A 16237-nucleotide genomic window follows, 5' to 3' on the forward strand; every position below is an offset into this window, starting at 1 on the left:
CAGTTTTGAAAACACACTTTCAAATTCTCCAGTGCTATTTTTTCCTGGATATAATGACATAATTACCAGTTACCGTATAGGAAGGAGCAGTGAAGCAAACAGAAACATCACCAGCTGTGAAAGAAAAGTGAAGGTCCAACTCCCCTCCTTGAAGTCGTTGGGGTATTTTTCCTCTGCGTTTTCCCCTGCTGTTCCTACCTGACTTTGGCCACATGGTGGGCACTGCTGTTAACTGGAATGATGGAAATAATACATGCAGTGTGTTAACAGTTTGTGGCACAAAATACAAAGTTTGGACTGGATGTGGGGGCTCGCTGTGTGCTGCTGGTGTCTGCACAGCCTTCACAGAGGCAGCATCTCTGGGCTACAGGTAACTCAAACTTCAGCTGCATAAACTGTTCAGCCAAACAGCACTAAGATACTGCACATGCATAAAAAAAAAATAATCTGAAATTCATTAATTCAGTGAGCACTCACAGCAGTTTTAAAATTCCTTTTTAATCTTTACATACAAGAGAAATAGGGACCAGTGACTGACTCTTCTGGCCCCAGAGCCAAGGGGCATCAAATGAAACTGGCATGTTTGGAATAAACCAGGGAAATATCTTCACAGAACTGTAGTTCAGGGCTGGAACTCCCTGGCAAGGCTGGGCTTGGTGATTTTAACATGATTGGATGAATTCACAGAAGAGAAATCACTCAAGGTCTGTGAATCACGGAACATCTACACTGGCTTTGGAAATCCCAGAGCTGCAAACGACTTGTGCCTGGGGGGGCATCCCTGGTTTCGTGAGCCTCCCTAGGGACCCACTCCTGGCTCCTGTCAGAGATGGGTATCTCGTCGGACCTGATGTGGCCGTCCTTGATGTGTTACAACCCCCGAAGATAGGCCGTAAATGATCTCTGTGTCACCCTGCAGTTTTTATGTTTATAAAGGGCAAGGAAGAAATTCTGGAGAAATGCAAGACTTGAGTTCTAAGTCATTTGTTGTATGGAGATTTTTATTTTGAAATAAAATATTTGAAATATTTCCATATAAAGCGAAAAGTGGGGGGTTGTTTGTGGTTTCCGCTACATAGGAAGCCATGCAATTAATTTGCTGTATAGATAAATACTACTAATAAAATTTATTCTGGTTAATTTTATGTATTTAATTGGTTGTTTTGTTTTATCTTTTGGGGTTTTCTTCTTCATGTTTCTTTTGTCCTAGAAAGCAAAGTTCAGACTATGAGGAACATGCTCAGTGTAGCTTAAACCACTCTATTTATTACAGATTTGTGTAACCTTGTAAAACAGATTTGTATATTACAGATTGTATAACCTGAAAAACTACCTTTGGAGCTCACTGATATCATTGCAAGGTTTTGATTAACTTCAGTGAGGGTTGGATCAGGCTGGAGGGATTAATTTAATTTTTTTTCCCCTCCACCCATTTCAGCTCTGTACTTCCTTCCTCTTGCAGAGGCGGGGTTTCAGGAGCAGACATTCCAGTTTGCTGGAGACGTGTAGGAGCTGAGGCCCTGGAGCTGTGAGGGACACTCATTACCTTAATTGCTGCTCACTAGAGGTTGGATGGTCCAGGCTGCAGTAAAGAGTCAAGGTGCTTGTGCAGGTTCTGGGGAGCAGGAGAGCGCTCAAATCAAAGACAAGAGTGCTTGGCTGCTCCCAGGGGATTCTCTGCCTAATTAGGGAGGGCTTGGCTGACATTTCAGCACCTGAGACCTTCAGAGTGGAGCAGATCCAGAAATGGGACCCATGGATAGTGATCCTTCATGGCCATTAGCCAAGGAGCTGGGAATTCTGGTGGCTATGCCCTGATTTATTAAACACCTATTAATTCTGGGCTTTTATTCCTCCTTTCCTGACGTCTTTAGGAAAATATTCCTTTAGTAGGATGAAGGAACACTTCCTGACCCAGGTACAAACCAGAGCCATTTACATGGCTCAATAAACAAACTTGTGGCTAAGAATTGCCAATCCCTGCCCTGTATTTCTGAGAGGCTGATGTGTTGAGCAGCAGTAATGCACATTTTGATTTATAAACTTCTCTAATCAATCAATAGAAGCCTGAGTGAGGCAATCAGATAATCTGAATAATTAAATGGCTTTTCAGGGACAAATTAAAATTTCTTACACACACCACATCCGTCTAACTTGTATGTAGTGTCCAGGAATAAATGGGTTTGTTGTTTTGTTTCACTCCTGCATCTCAAACGCTTCTGACTTATTTCAAAATCATTTCAGGAAAAAAAAATTAAAAGAAAAAAATGATAAATGTCAGTTTCTGATTTTTTTATGTTGGAAACAGTGCTTACAGAAATAAAATACTTTTTTCCCATATAGTTTAATTACACATATATTAAGTATTTGAATACATAATTTTATTTAGACATGTTAGACTATTTTGCTTTTTCTCCTCAGAGAAGTTTCCATAACATTTTTATTGTATAGAAAGTTATTCTATAGATTTTTTTTACCTTTTTTTTGTTTAAAAAAAGGAATTCATGATTTCTAAATGTGATACCCTTCTTCACATCTTGAAGTGAATAAAACTGGGAATTGCTGGGTTTTCACACAGTGCTTTCCTCTTGCTTAAGGAATTACTATAGACCAGATTTTTCCAACTGGGGGAGACAAGAGTTTGAAAAGTCAGAAAGCACAAGTATTTTTCTCTTATTTACTCCATCAAAGCATAGTAAAAGAAGGTGGGAGTGAGAGGGTGCAAGGAACAGAGTTTCCTTAGGCCAAGTGGAAATAAAATCATTGCCAGGTTCTGCTGGTCCCAGTCCCTTGCCGGTTCCTCAGGGCGTGTTTGCGTCCTTGGTTCAAGTGGGTCCAAGTCTGCAGCACAGCACAGGCGTGGCAGAGCTGCCACCTCATCCACCCCCAGCTTCCGTGGCCTCTCCTCCTGCTCTTTGCTCCCAGCAGGACTCCTGTGGCCAGGTGGAGATCCAGGAACTGAGTCTGAAATGAAAACAAACTGATACATTTGGGGACACAGGGGAAAGGTGGGAATCCATTGGCTGGGGGAAGGTTGGGACTCACAACTTGACGTGGAGGACCCTGGAACCAAAACTCTAAAAAACCCAGCCAGTCTTGAGTGAGTCTTCATTTTGCACATGAAAAATGCTTTTCAGAACCACAGGCACTTGTAAATGAATATCGTGTCCATCTCCTCCACCCTCCATTAGTCATCGCATAACCAAGCCATACGCACTTAGTCCTTTTCATCTTTCTTCTTGTCAGGCCCTTTAGCCTGTCCCCCTCACCTAGTCATCCCACCAATCATTTTAATTAATCTCTGAATTTCTTTGAAACTAGTAGTTTGTGGAATGGGGGAAAATGAGTAGGTTAGAGAGGCAAGATTGTGAATGATGGAGGTGGGGCAAAGTTAGGAGGCTTTGCAAGACCTGTTGGGTTACCTCTGGGGCAGGACAGCAGTGCTGTAAACATGCAGAAAGGCTGCAGAAGTGAGGGAGGAACCACTAAAAACATTTTCCATTTTCATAAGAAAGCTGCCTGAGCAATTCAAACCCTGGATGTTGATGTGCAGGAACATCTGAATGAAAGATGTGATATGATTGTCACTAAAGTGGATGGGATCACCTCTTCACTCAGTAGTTATACTAAATTTCTCACTATTGTGCTATAGAGGATTTCAGTGCTCACTGCAAGTGCTCAGAAATATATTTTCAAATAAATAATGAACTTTATAATTTTTTATTCAAACACCTGTATGTATTTTTAAGTTTTTGATCAAAACCCTGAGCAAGTAGAAGTTAACCACATTGCCTAGAGATGAGTCTGAAAGGAATCCCAGGGCCTTGCTTCCCATGCCTTTTAGAGTCCTGCAATGGCTGGGGTTGGAAGGGAACTTAAAGATCATCTTGTCCCAACCCCCTTGCCCTGGGCAGGGACACCTTGCTCTAGAAGGATGTTTGGGATATTACAAATCTAAATGTCACACCAATAATGTCTCTGTGCTCATTATTTCTATACCACAGCTTAGCTGGTGCTCCGGGAAATAGAGAGTTGGGCAGAGTTCCCATCCTGTGGAGTTTGCAGTCAGAAAAATCCTCCTCACACCAAGAAAGCTGGCAGAGTAGCAGTTGATCCACAGTGGGAGCCCAGAGGGGGAAGGTAAGCACGGGAGGAGGCACTGGAGGACGGGTGGCATATGGGAAGCAGACGGCTCTGCTTGGCATTGGGAGCTGGCAGCAGGAAAAATGTACCATACAAATAGAAGCATATTGATGCTGAGTGCTGGGGAGGCAGGTGAATGCCTTTGAAAAGGTATTTATTGTGTTCAGGGGGAGAGATCCTGCTGGAAGTGTGCATATGTTCCCATATTACTGAGGTGGGGTTTCTCTGTGGAGAACTGAAGTTAGCTTTGTGGTCTTTTGGGTATTTCAATAAACAGACAGCAGTGTCAACAAAATGGATTTATTTGTGGTTGCCAGTTGTGACTGAAAGCCTCAGAATAACTGGATTTTTAACCATTCAGAGTCCTTGGTAAAATAGCTCAGTTTTGATTAGGGTCTCAGGACAGATACAGACTGCTTAAATTTTTAATTAATAAACAATCTGGCATCCTGTCAAAGTTGACACCTTGCTCTGTCTTAGCAGCTGTTGGCACAGTAAGCTCCTGGCAACCTGGGATAAAGCACTACTTGCAACAGGAGAAGGGGAGGAAGCGAGTCTGCATGAGACCAGAACTGCCCAGTGAAAAGCAGCACAGAGCTCAGGGATTTCCAGGCAGCAACAAGCTTTCCTGTGCCCTGGGCTCGGGCTTGGACACAGCGAGTTCCTGTCCTGAATGTCAGCAGTGGCTGGTGGGTGACAGATGTAAGGACACCTGTCTGAATTCGGGTAATGGCTCTGACAGGAGGAGCAGCAAACAGAGAAAGCATTCAACAGTGAAAGTAGGTCCTGCAGGTTGCTCCTTCCCAGGGATTAGTGTGGTGGAGCCTGTGGGGAAGTTTACTGAGTGCCTGCTCACGTAATTCAAATGGAAACATTCACCGTGGATGACAGTCATTTGTGTTGGAGTCATGGTGTGGGAGCAGTTAGGGTTGCCAAAGAGCCAAGGAAGGCAATGTAGGGAGGAAAGGGCATGGCCTGGGAAGGACAGTGCCTGGAAGCACAAGCAGAGTTCAAGGCATCTGTTTTGGAGAAGCAGGTGCTGCTGAGCTGCTTCTTTTTCTCTGTCCCACCTGATTAATAAACAACATCCTGATTTCTGATCCCAGCTGAGCTACCACACAGTGAGGCAGCTGCTCCTCCCTGTCCAGGCAGCTCTGTCCCTCCACGGGCTGGGAATGGCCCGGTCTCACCCTCAGCAGACCCTCAGGACTTCCACAGGAGAAGAACCAGGATGCCCAACCTCTCAAAACTGCTGTTCTGTGGTAAAAATTATATGCAGCTGCCAACACTACAGCATCTCTACATTCCCTTGTTTCAGAAGGAAGAAAAGATGGGAAATTTAGCCCAGAATCATAAGGGTCACTATGTGAGATCTTGTGATTTTACAGTGGGCTCAGGAGCAGTGTCCCCATGTGTGCTAGAGCAAGTCCATGAGCAACTGGCAGTGCCTTTGGTGGATGGGTTGCTCAGCTCACAGGACTGTTTACAGTCTGTTTTGAACATATGAAACATAAAGAACCATAACATTTGAATATGTTAAAAACAAGTTCATAAGATCAAGGAAAATTTTCAGAATAAAAGGACAACGCTAGAGCAAAGACCTATGATGGCTCTGAATTGAAATTCAGATTAGTTTAAATTTAACTTTTTTTTTTTTTTTTTTTTTTTTTTTTTTTTTTTAAATAGGAAACAACTAGAAAGCCATTCCAGAAGTGGCTGTGTGGTATTTAGAGAGCTGGGTACCAGCTGCAGCATGCACAGATTTCCAGAGGTTTCTATTGAGTGAGGAGAGGGTTGTGTGCTCAGGTAAGTCATGTGAGGGAGGTGAAGCACGTGTGTTGTAAGAGTTAATGGCACAATGTAGCCTTGCTCTACATAAGCAAGTTTTGTGCCGAAGTTTCCCAGTTCCTGCAGCCGATGTAGGAAAAGGTGTGTGGCTGGCAGAGCTGCAAGCCCAGACAAAGCACTTCTGGGTGTGGATGCTCCCAGCCCATTGCCAGGTGCTTCAAATAGGCATTTATGTCAGAGATCTGAGGTCAGTTCAATGATAGCAAATTTCAGCCCTGGATTATTACACAAATATTAGTAAGAACAGGGGTATATTTCACATTTATGTTATTGGTCAGCAGAGTATTCACCTAACCCTTAAGCAGTACTGGTGGAGGATATATTTCCCTTCAAGACAACTAAGAAAACTTTAGAAGTTTGGCAAAAAAATGTGTTCACCTCTTTAATATAACCTTGTGAGTTTAATGAAAAGTAATCTTATTTTCTGTATACCCAAAGAGGAAAAACAGGAGAAGAGAGTCAACTCAAATGGGAATTGTACTCTTCCCTGTTTTTGCCTCCCTACTGAATGACCCTTAATCACCTTTGGCATTTTTGTAGCTTGATTTCCCTCCTTGTAAAATGGGCATAATGAGACTGAAGTCCTAGTAGAGGAGGCAGATCTGAGGGGAATAAATGCTGGGCAAGTGGTATAAACTATTTTTATTTTTTAAAATGCTCTAAGGAATAGGTACAGAGAAGCAATGGATTTTCATCTGGAAGACGATCTAGGATTAACTTGTTGGTATAAAATATTCGTTACTGCTCCCATTTGCTTTTTAGGATATCATTCAATGACATTTTTATTGGTTCGTGAACCTTGTAATGCATTTTGAATCTGACCCAGGACTGTGAGGAGCTTATACTGGCACTTAGATTTATGCCAGTTTAACTCTCTGGTCACTCTTGGACTTTTTTGACCAAATATCTTCCAGTTCCTAAGGACTTGCTTTTTGTGGGGGTTGTTTTGTTTTCTTTACATTCAGAGTCTCTGCTTTGAGGGGCTCTGTCAGTGATTTGGAGCTGTTCATGTAGGAGGCACTATCACATGGCAGCTTCCCAGAAGGGGGATGCTGAGGCACAGCCACCAGCACCTCTCCACCTTCCCACTGGTCGTTTCCTCAAGAATAAGCTCTGCTTCTCAGTCCAAACCTTTGGCAAGAAGATGACCACGTGAAACACGGGAATTCTCCTGCTTTATACCCCCTCAGGTAAGAGGATGGCTGCCACAACCGCAGGAGCGGAGAGATGAAGTTTACAGCCCCTTGGGTCACTTCCATCCGATAAATCTGCCCCTGAGCTTCCCTGGCTGTTTTTCCACCTGCGTTACGTAGTAAACTGCTCTCACATAGCACTGCTTTTTAAGGAAAACACGGAGCGCTCCTGAGCAGATGTAAATCAGCAGAGCCGGGAATGACGTGGGGCGCGCCGTGGGCTCGGCCGGCCCTGCTGACACAAGAGCCAGTCCTGCCTCCTTCCGGCTCCCACGCTGTCCCCTCCCTGGCGCTGACACAGCCGGGAGGTGAAGGCTGTTGGGAAACACGGCTCGATCCAGCCCAGCAAAAACCTGAATGGCTGGGCAGAGAGGAATTTGCTTCTTTTCAGGGTGTCACCACATATCCCGGGTTAAAGTCCTCGTGGAACCGCCGTGTGAGTGCCAGCCACTGCTCTCTGTGAAAGCCGGGAGCTTCCCTAGTTTGTCCCAGCGGCTCCTGGCTAAAAGGGAATTGTGCTGCAGCTGGAAATTCGATCAAGCGAGTCTCAAAGCACTTCTTTCATCCTTAGTTGATGCTTAATACACCTTTACTCTGGCGGGTAGTGCTTCCTAAGCCTTGTCAACATTGCAGCCGAACAAAGGCCCATCTCAGGAGTGGTGTTGTGTAAATAAATCCTGTGCCTTGCAGGGTGTCACGGAGTTAATGGGAAGCCTGGAGAGGGGAGGGCGTGGGAGCAGCATGCCAGTGTTAACGTTGTGTTTTCTGCGCAGGATTGCAACAGGATTGCAACAGCCCGGCCTATCTGAGCTGCTGCACGTCCCGACAGCGCGTCTCTGCTCTTGAATTTGATAGGGGTGCTGATAGAACAATGCACCTTTCTGGGAAATGGTAATGCACAGCAGGACTTCGGGTTAAGGAGATTCTGAATAAACCATAGCAGCTTTCTTCTCACAGTGCTGATGATTTTCAGGTGGTCCACCAGGCAGCCAAACAAAAAATATATATGGCACTGTTCACTCAAAGGTTAAAGTTTTGGGGTGAGGAGGGGGAATGTTGAAAATCCCATGACCTTCAATAGTTGTACTTCTGTCTTTGTGGTAGCTTTGACTTCTTCACTTGCTGCTCACAGATCAGTAATCAGGGGACAATTGACAGGAATAATCCCCCAGGTGAAAATATACAACTGCCTCTGAAACAAATAGCGTTTCATATGCAAAGCTGTGTGATAAAGGGTGTGCCCAGGGTGCTTTTTCAGGCCACATGGGAAGTTTTACAGAGAGAAAATACCTTTTAGCAGGTCCTTTTCAGTTAGTTTCAAAATCCTCACTTGCTTTTCTCTAGAATGATTTTCCCACAAAAGGTGACAGAAACCATACGAAAAGTCTCAGCAGGGTTTACTGCTCCCCTACCCCTGTCTTTCCCTCCCTCCTGCCCCAAGCACTAGGAGCTCTCAAAAATATTTTAGTATCCTGGAGATTAAAAACAATGTCTTTAATTTGTATTTGTCTTGTAATAGCTCTGACTTTCACCGCCTTGTCCTCCCCTTTATTGGGAGTACACGTGTGAACACTCCCTCTAATGTTGTTTATACGCCTGCTGTCAGGTTCAATAAGCAGTTTCTTAGCAGGGTACCTTCCCACGTAAAGAAAATGTTTCCATTTCTTGTCCCAGCTCCTGCTTCCTCCATGGGCAGCGTCCTGGCATAGAACAATTGAAATTACTATCAGTCATATCAGTAATTCTTAGTTGATAAATGGAAATTAACTCTAGAACCTCATGAATCTACTGGCAGCTTAGATGGGGGGCAGCTGTTAACCGGACATTTTATAGGTATTCCGTTTCTGTGAGTTTTACATGGTATCTATTATAAATTGAGCCATTTTGTTAATAGTGGATCAGGAAAATTTTTTAACTATAGTACTTCTTAGGTAAAACTGAAAAAATGTAATAATCCATTGAAGGATTCTTTATGTAAATAGCAATGTTGCTAAAGAGAATAAAGATAAAATGTAAATATGAATAATTGCTCCTAAGACAAAGAAATACTGGCAAGCAGCCACATGGAAATTGGAAATTTAAATTTAACTAGTTTTATGCCAGTAAATCATACTGGCAGAGTCTCAGGACTAGTCAAGTGAATAGCAAACCCACAGGTAACTTGCAGGACCAAGGATTTCCCCTTCATGAATGGGTGTAGATAAGTAAAATTTCCCAGGGCAGAAAAACACTTTGTAGAAGCAGCCGAATTTTCAGCTTTGAAGTAGAAGAGATACTTTCATTTTCAGTATCTCCATTAGAGAGGTACTCTTTTTGTGAGACCAGGAGTGTGAACTCTTGTGTCTGTGCCAAAATTCCAACCTAAGCAGAATGTACTCATCTAAATTTCCCTTTTGGTTTCATTTGGCCAAGGTATTCCTTGGTGTAGAGTTGCTGTGTACTGTTACAGCAGTTGCTGTGTTGGGAGCTTGGGAAGGCGCCCGCCTGGAAGAGGTTACATAAAACCCAAACCATAATAAGCTCAGAGAAACCCCTGAGTGTGATGATTAAAAAGAGAAAACGATTAGGGAAAACACATCAAAGAGGCTCAGTGAGAGTCCTAAAAGGAAAAATACTGATTATATTTGTTTTGCTTTTGTCTTACATGAGGTAAAAGGCGTGTGGTGTGTCCTGGGTCGCCACCCTAAGGGGTGTGTACTTAAAGACAACAGAAGCAGACTCCAAGGCTTCCACGGGGTTTATTTTGGTTGCAGGGCTGGGGAGATAAGATATAATTGTACCATATACATAGTGGTGCTATCAATCTGATGGATTACCCTTCCCATACACCCTGAGCACCTTGCCTACCCTCAGCTGCTAATCTGTGCCTACCAGGAGAACTTGCTTTCTGACCTTTCAAGAAACTTTCAACTGTGATTTTTTAAAACAATCACAGAAATGTTTTTCTTTCTCCAAACGTGCAGTTCCTGTCTCTGGTGAAAGCATTCAGAGGCTTCAGATGGGTAACATTGATTACTAAAGCTGGTGTGCAAGTTCAGTTCAATAACCTGTGAATCTTAGGCACTAAAAATTGTTTAGAATTCCACTCTTGGCCTGGCAATAAGAGTAGACATTTATTGATAGTCTTGTTGTTCACACTCTGCTGGATTCTGTTATTTCAGAACAATGTTAGATTCAATTTTAAAAGTTTTTTTAGACTTGGTCTGACCTGGGAACCAGGTTAGAAAAGGTTTGAACTAATAAAGTATGCAAAATGTGGTTTTAGAGCTCTCCTTTAATGTGGAAAGAGGAAGAAAGGTTTTAGTCAGTTATAACAAATCCAGTAAGGGAACTGTTTACTTTACTCTCACAGTTATTTATTTTAATTTAACTTCTCAGAACTTTTCAGCTGGGTTTAGTTCATGTGGGCTCACATATTAAAGAATAGGTTTTACTGATATGTGTTTTTCAGTTGTAACTCTGACTTCAGTAGTTACAGCCATTTTCTTTTGGACATTCTGATACAGTAGATCCCAAAAGTGAAAGGAAAATAACTGAACTTTTCAAATGGGGGAATATAAAATGGAATCCTAATAGACTTGGAATTATGTAGGAAGATAGCATTTATTTCCCCATGAATATAGCTAGCATATATAAATTTCTGAGGCAATAGTGCATATTATTTTCCTATATCAACAAAAATAATGGTAAAAAAATGCAAGGAATAGGAACACAGTGTGTTGGTGCCAGTTGGGTGATGCAGACTTTGCTGCTTATGCATATTTGACTTTGGTCTTGTTAGAGCCTTCCTAAAGTTGTGTCCAAACTGCTGGACAAACTGTCTTGTACTTTATGCTTTTGCATGTAAAAAAAAGAGGCTGCTTGGAACAAAACTTTCCAGGTGAAAGGTTTTTACATTGTCCTTATATCCTCCTGCCATCTTGGTTTGCTGACACTCTGGAAAATCCACCTGGCTCCTTTGGGACTCCGGAGAACAAGAGGTGGATGGGCCAAAGGAGAGTGAGAACAGAGAAAGGAACTGGAGCAACACTTTCCCTCACGCCTTACAGGCCCAGAGAACTCTTCTCTATCTGGGATGCCCTGTCCTGGTACATTGGGTACACTGACTTTTTGTTCAGCTCTAACCTTTTTTCCCTTCTTGAAAGAACTAATACAAAATGACTGTTTGTATTACCAGTGGACCTGTATTCATTTAGTTTTGATCTGATCCTCACAAAACATCAGAGCTGTTGGCAAAGCTAATAGCAGCATAATGACAAAACCAGCAGTGCCAAATATCTTTGGCCTTGCACTTTTTCTTCTCTTTAATATCAAAGCTAAAAACATGGTCTTGATTTATATGCAGGATTACTGATGTTAAAGCTATATAATAATACATCTCAAGCCTCGCACAATTTATAAATACACCAAACATGTAACTTAATAGTTATTTGTGCTGAATCTTTTATTTTTCTGCATACTCTGTCCTACCTTTGTTACTGAGGGCACTAATGCTGCATTAATGTAAGCAGAAACAGCTGCATTTATCTTCGTTTTATTCTCCCAAGTCACAGCGAGTGCTGTAATGAGAGCCATTGTCTGGAGCAAACCTTCTGAAAGTCTTTTAAGGGCATCCATCTGGGCAGACTTTGTGGTTATAGAAGGGCTGATGCTGTAAGTATTCATCCCACTAATGGTCTCATTGATTTTTATTTACGCTCTTTATAGGTTGCCCAGAGTCTCAGTCTGAGTAAGAACTGCAGAAGATGTGCTGAATTCAAGAACTGCAGGCGTGTGTTCAACTAAACCCAGGTTTCTATATCTGTTTTTAGGGTGCTTGATTGAAGTGGGGCCTCCAGAGCAGCCTGTTCTGTCTGCAGAGACCAGAGAGGTGCAGTTGGTGAGCAGTATTAAAAAACAGGTGCATAAGTTTGAAAATGTTGATCCAAATCACATTAATATAAATGGTAGGGAAATGTCATGACTTACTGAGATAAAACAAAGACCTGCTTAGAATCTAGTGACTTCAGCTTATAAATGGATTTCATCACTCATTACAGCTGCATAAACAAATGCATGTGGTACATATGCATGTTTTGTTTTGCAAAGTTGTTGTTTTTAAAGTCCCCTCACAATTTTATTTTTTTTTTTTAATTGCTCCTAATGAGCCCATGCTCCCTGGTTCTGGAGCCTCGTTTACCTGGGCAGCACAGTCCACTCATTGCTTTTAAAAGGGAATGCAGTTTCCCAGCCTCTCTCCCCTTCTGGCAGCTGAGCTGTTTTGGCAAGCAGGCTATTTTAAAGGAGAAATTTACGATATGAAACCTGGTGTCAAAACTTTTATTCCTTTTATGAAAGTAGCCTTGCTGTGGTGCTCCTTTGGAGCTATGGAAATGTAATCCCAGCCCAGTCAACAGCTAGAGAAAGTCCTGTATCTCTGAGCTTAGACTAAGTTTGTCACATATTTAATGTATTTAATTAACTTATTTTTTCCTGTTGTCTGTGGCCTCATGGGCCTCTCACAAGGAATCCTAGAAATGGATGCCCTGTGATCACCCAAGGGGAATCAGTACTTCCCCCCATGTTTTCTTGACAATATGTTGCAAGTTGGATGTGGCAAGAGGAATCCAAGTTTTGGTCTTCCTGCTGTGGTTGTTACCTGAAGGCACAAATGGTGCAGTAGTTTGGGATGCAGAGAGACACCTCTCTGTGGATTTAAAACGTTGTACAAATCAAAACTGTCAAGCCATTCTCATATCTTTAAGTTTAAAGTAGTTGCTTTCAGCTAAACCCACACTTTTGAGAATCTCCAGGCAGGCAGTTATCAAAGTTTAACCTCAAAAAAGTTAAGATGGCATCTTGTTAATTCTTTGAATTTCAATGTGCCATTTCATAATCACAACTGAGAAACTGGATTAATCCTGGGTGGGTTGTGTCTCATTTTAACTTTACACTGCAAATTATTTTTTTAACCATATCTAAAAGGAAATTACTTTTTTTATTTCCCCAAAGAAAAATACTCAAGGATACTCCATTTTTGTGGCCATTTTTCTGATAAAGATTCAAAAATCAAATTTTAAAAAGGATATTGCTGGGGAAAAGAGGTACTTTTTTTTTCTATTTCAATCACAGCCTCCTCTTTTTACAAATAAAAATCATAGTCAGGAAAGTAAAAAGAGCAACAATATGGGAGAGTTCATGGTCAGGGCTGCTTACGTGTATATCCTATATAGATGGATTTGTCCTAAGGTACTTTAGTTTGTTTCACTCCCTGGAAAAACAAAACAGGTAATAACAAGAAATCTCACTTAAACAGAATGAAACAAAAGCCTTTTGGCTTTTCTGTCAAGCAGAATGAAACAAAAGCCTTTTGGCTTTTCTGTCAAGCAATTTTTAGGCAACTGGGGAGGAGTCTTAATTGTGTGTGTTCCTAAAGATTGCTTAAACAAATTGCTCAGTGTCTGAGGTTTTGGGTGCCCTGTCCCTTCTGTCAAAGCCTTGGGAGAATCCAGTTGTTCCTCACCTCTGGAAACCTTCCCTCTTACGTGGGTAGCTAAAAAGATGCCTGACATTAGAGACTTGCGCTCCAAAATGTTGCTGTGAATGCCTTAAAATGTCACATTAATATCAAGAACGGTTCACCCACAAACCATCTGGCTTTGCAGATCTCAAAACGATCTTTCAATTAGTTAATTAAGCTTCCCTGTTTCCTAATAAGGCCTATTTGAGATGCTCTGAGGCTGGGGACAGCGAGGCTGTAGGTCTGCACTGAGCAGGTGTGGCAGTGGCCAAGGGTATCCTGGGGCAGCGGGAGATCCCAGGGAGTCCTGCCAGGCCTTACCTGGATGTGCTGGCTGGGAATATACCTGGCTTTGTCCTTATAAGGCCAGGGAACTGCTGCCGGAGCCCTGATCTTGCCCCAGCGCTTCCCCACAGTCCTAAAAAGGCAGTTCCTTGCTCCTGCTTCCCACAGCTGAGCTCCCCAGGGAGGACAGCGCTGCCGAACCAGGCATTGCACTCACAGGGAGAGCTGTCCTTAGGGACTGTGCTGCTGTTTCTCAAGGCAGATGTTGTGTTTAGGGGCACTGCTGGGCTTCTCCTTCCTCTTGCTTAATGAATAATGAAAATATAATAGAGAGCGGTGTCCGGCGCGTTTCGGGAATGGGATAGATCCCGGTAGGATCTGCGCAGGGAAGGAGACGCACGGTGGGAAGCAGCTCAGAGTCGGAGTCTTGAAAGCATATTAGGTTTTGGTTTTATAATAGAAAGTGCTCAGCAGCAATATGAGCTCAAAGCAACTCGTGTCCTTTTTCCTCCCTCCCCTGGCTGCCAGTCCTGCTCTGTGCTCGTGCTTGCTCAGTCCTTTGTGGGGCCGTGCTGGGCTCTTGGTTTCATTCGTGCTGAAAGCCAGGAAAGGGTTTTCTGCTCAGATTCACAGAGTGGCATCACAAAACACTGTGCTCTTGTAACTGAGCGAGTGGTGAGTAGGAAAGAGGGGGGAAGAATTTATTAATGCCCCATGGTCTTCCTATTGTGAAATCTTTAGGTGCTGTACTCTCCTTCTGAATAAAAGCTCTTCAAATGCTGGGTATTTTATGAGACAGTTTTAGAGGTTTAATTAAAATTTTCTGAAGGATCTGATTATTGGCTTATTTATTTCACATGCCAAGTGACAAGCTTAGTTACAGTCTGATAGATTTTTAAGGACAAGTTCTTTGCTGGAGCCAGATCTTGGAAAGGCTTGAATATGCTAATTCAGAAGGGGTATTGCATGGGATTTTTTTCTTTTATTAAATCAACAAATCATCCTACCTTAATTTGAAATAATAAAGAGGAGTGTTTTTTGAAATCTAAGATCTGTGAAATGCTGGCACTGAGCAGTCACATGCTCATTTCAGAAAGGGGCTTAAAATACTTCATTTTCAAGGGGGCTGTTTGGGAAGAGTCCCTGCATAGTGTATGCTCTGTGGAGTGTGGGAGGCGTTGGGGTGCAGCTCCAGGCTCTGAACACGTTGTACTCGGGCACAGCAGTTTGTCTGCTCAGAGCCACATGCTTCCTTCCTTTATCAGGCTGCTCCTGGCAATCCTGCTCAACCTTTAGACTTCATGGCCTTTCTCAGGATGTAGCATTGGTTCCCTAATAACTCTTCTCTTGTCTTTTGCCAAGTTTCCAGCAGGCAATGAGGCCATGACAAGCAGGGTCACAGGTGTTGAAGGAAGTCAGCAGCACAAACAATTGTTATAAAGCTGGATTCTGCAGAAGCAGGGATGAAATGCTGCTCTATGAATCTGGCACACCATCCCCATCTTTTTTTTTCTGAGTTTATAACATGTTTTCTAGCTCCTTCTGCATCACGGCTAGGTGTGTGCTGTGGATTTAGTAGGTGTGGTTGAGTGTACTAATGGAATAGATTAAAAAAGAAAAGAAAAAGATTGCCATGCGCTCATTTAATGCATGTTGTTAGCTGAGATCTGGTCTGTGTTTCTGATGTTGTTTTATACTGCTGGTTTCTGAAATATCTGTCATGTAAAACATTAAAACAAGTTATTCCCATGTGTGAATGGTAGTAAAGGAAATATTTAGACAATAAGGAAGAGGGTGATTAGAGGAGATCGTTGATCGGGCAATAAGGAAGAGGGTGATAGACACTCTGGTACCACAAGGCAGGAGGTGACACACACCTATGGAATTTGATAATTTGGGAGGACCATTTACAGCTGTAGGCTTAGGATATTAAACATAGCAAAAAAAAGTTTGAGAAAACCTTGGCAAAGGGATGTTCCTGCCTCTGCCAGACAAGGCAGAGGGTAGTCAGAAAAGGTTTTGTTGGAATTTAGGAAATACCACTCAATAAAGAAGTTCTTCCCCTTGGCATTTCTCTTTGGCTGTTGGTTGTGGTCCCAGCACACATCTTGTGTTGTGTTTGGGACCCAGAGCTTTGGAAGATGTGTGGTTTTGGGAAGACAAACACATGAAATGACACTGGGAGGACTGCCAGAAGCACACTATCTATTCTGAATTCAGAAAGTGCCCTCATGTAGCTTTTAAAGTGAAAAATGTTGCCTGTCTCCCA

The 16237-nt window shown here is 42.6% G+C and overlaps 1 protein-coding gene across 10 annotated transcripts in view; it reads left to right on the forward strand.

Moving 5' to 3' along the window:
- FGGY (FGGY carbohydrate kinase domain containing) overlaps positions 1-16237 on the forward strand; it is a 279434-nt gene that overhangs the window by 25064 nt on the left and 238133 nt on the right. For 2 of the 10 annotated variants that reach the window (XM_086841675.1, XM_086841673.1), the window contains exons 3-6: positions 4005-4140; positions 4627-4832; positions 5830-5949; positions 11996-12084. The exons of 3 other annotated variants lie outside the window; for them this stretch is intronic. The gene's annotated coding sequence lies outside the window, so the exon portion shown is untranslated. Of the gene's footprint in view, positions 1-4004; positions 4141-4626; positions 4923-5829; positions 5950-11995; positions 12085-16237 lie in introns of all 10 variants that reach the window. 5 more of the 10 variants (XM_086841681.1, XM_086841678.1, XM_086841676.1 and 2 more) reach the window with 4 other exon arrangements.

The sequence above is a fragment of the Cyanistes caeruleus genome, chromosome 9 (assembly GCF_971803275.1).
Source record: "Cyanistes caeruleus chromosome 9, bCyaCae1.hap1.1, whole genome shotgun sequence".
Classification (NCBI taxonomy): domain Eukaryota; kingdom Metazoa; phylum Chordata; class Aves; order Passeriformes; family Paridae; genus Cyanistes; species Cyanistes caeruleus.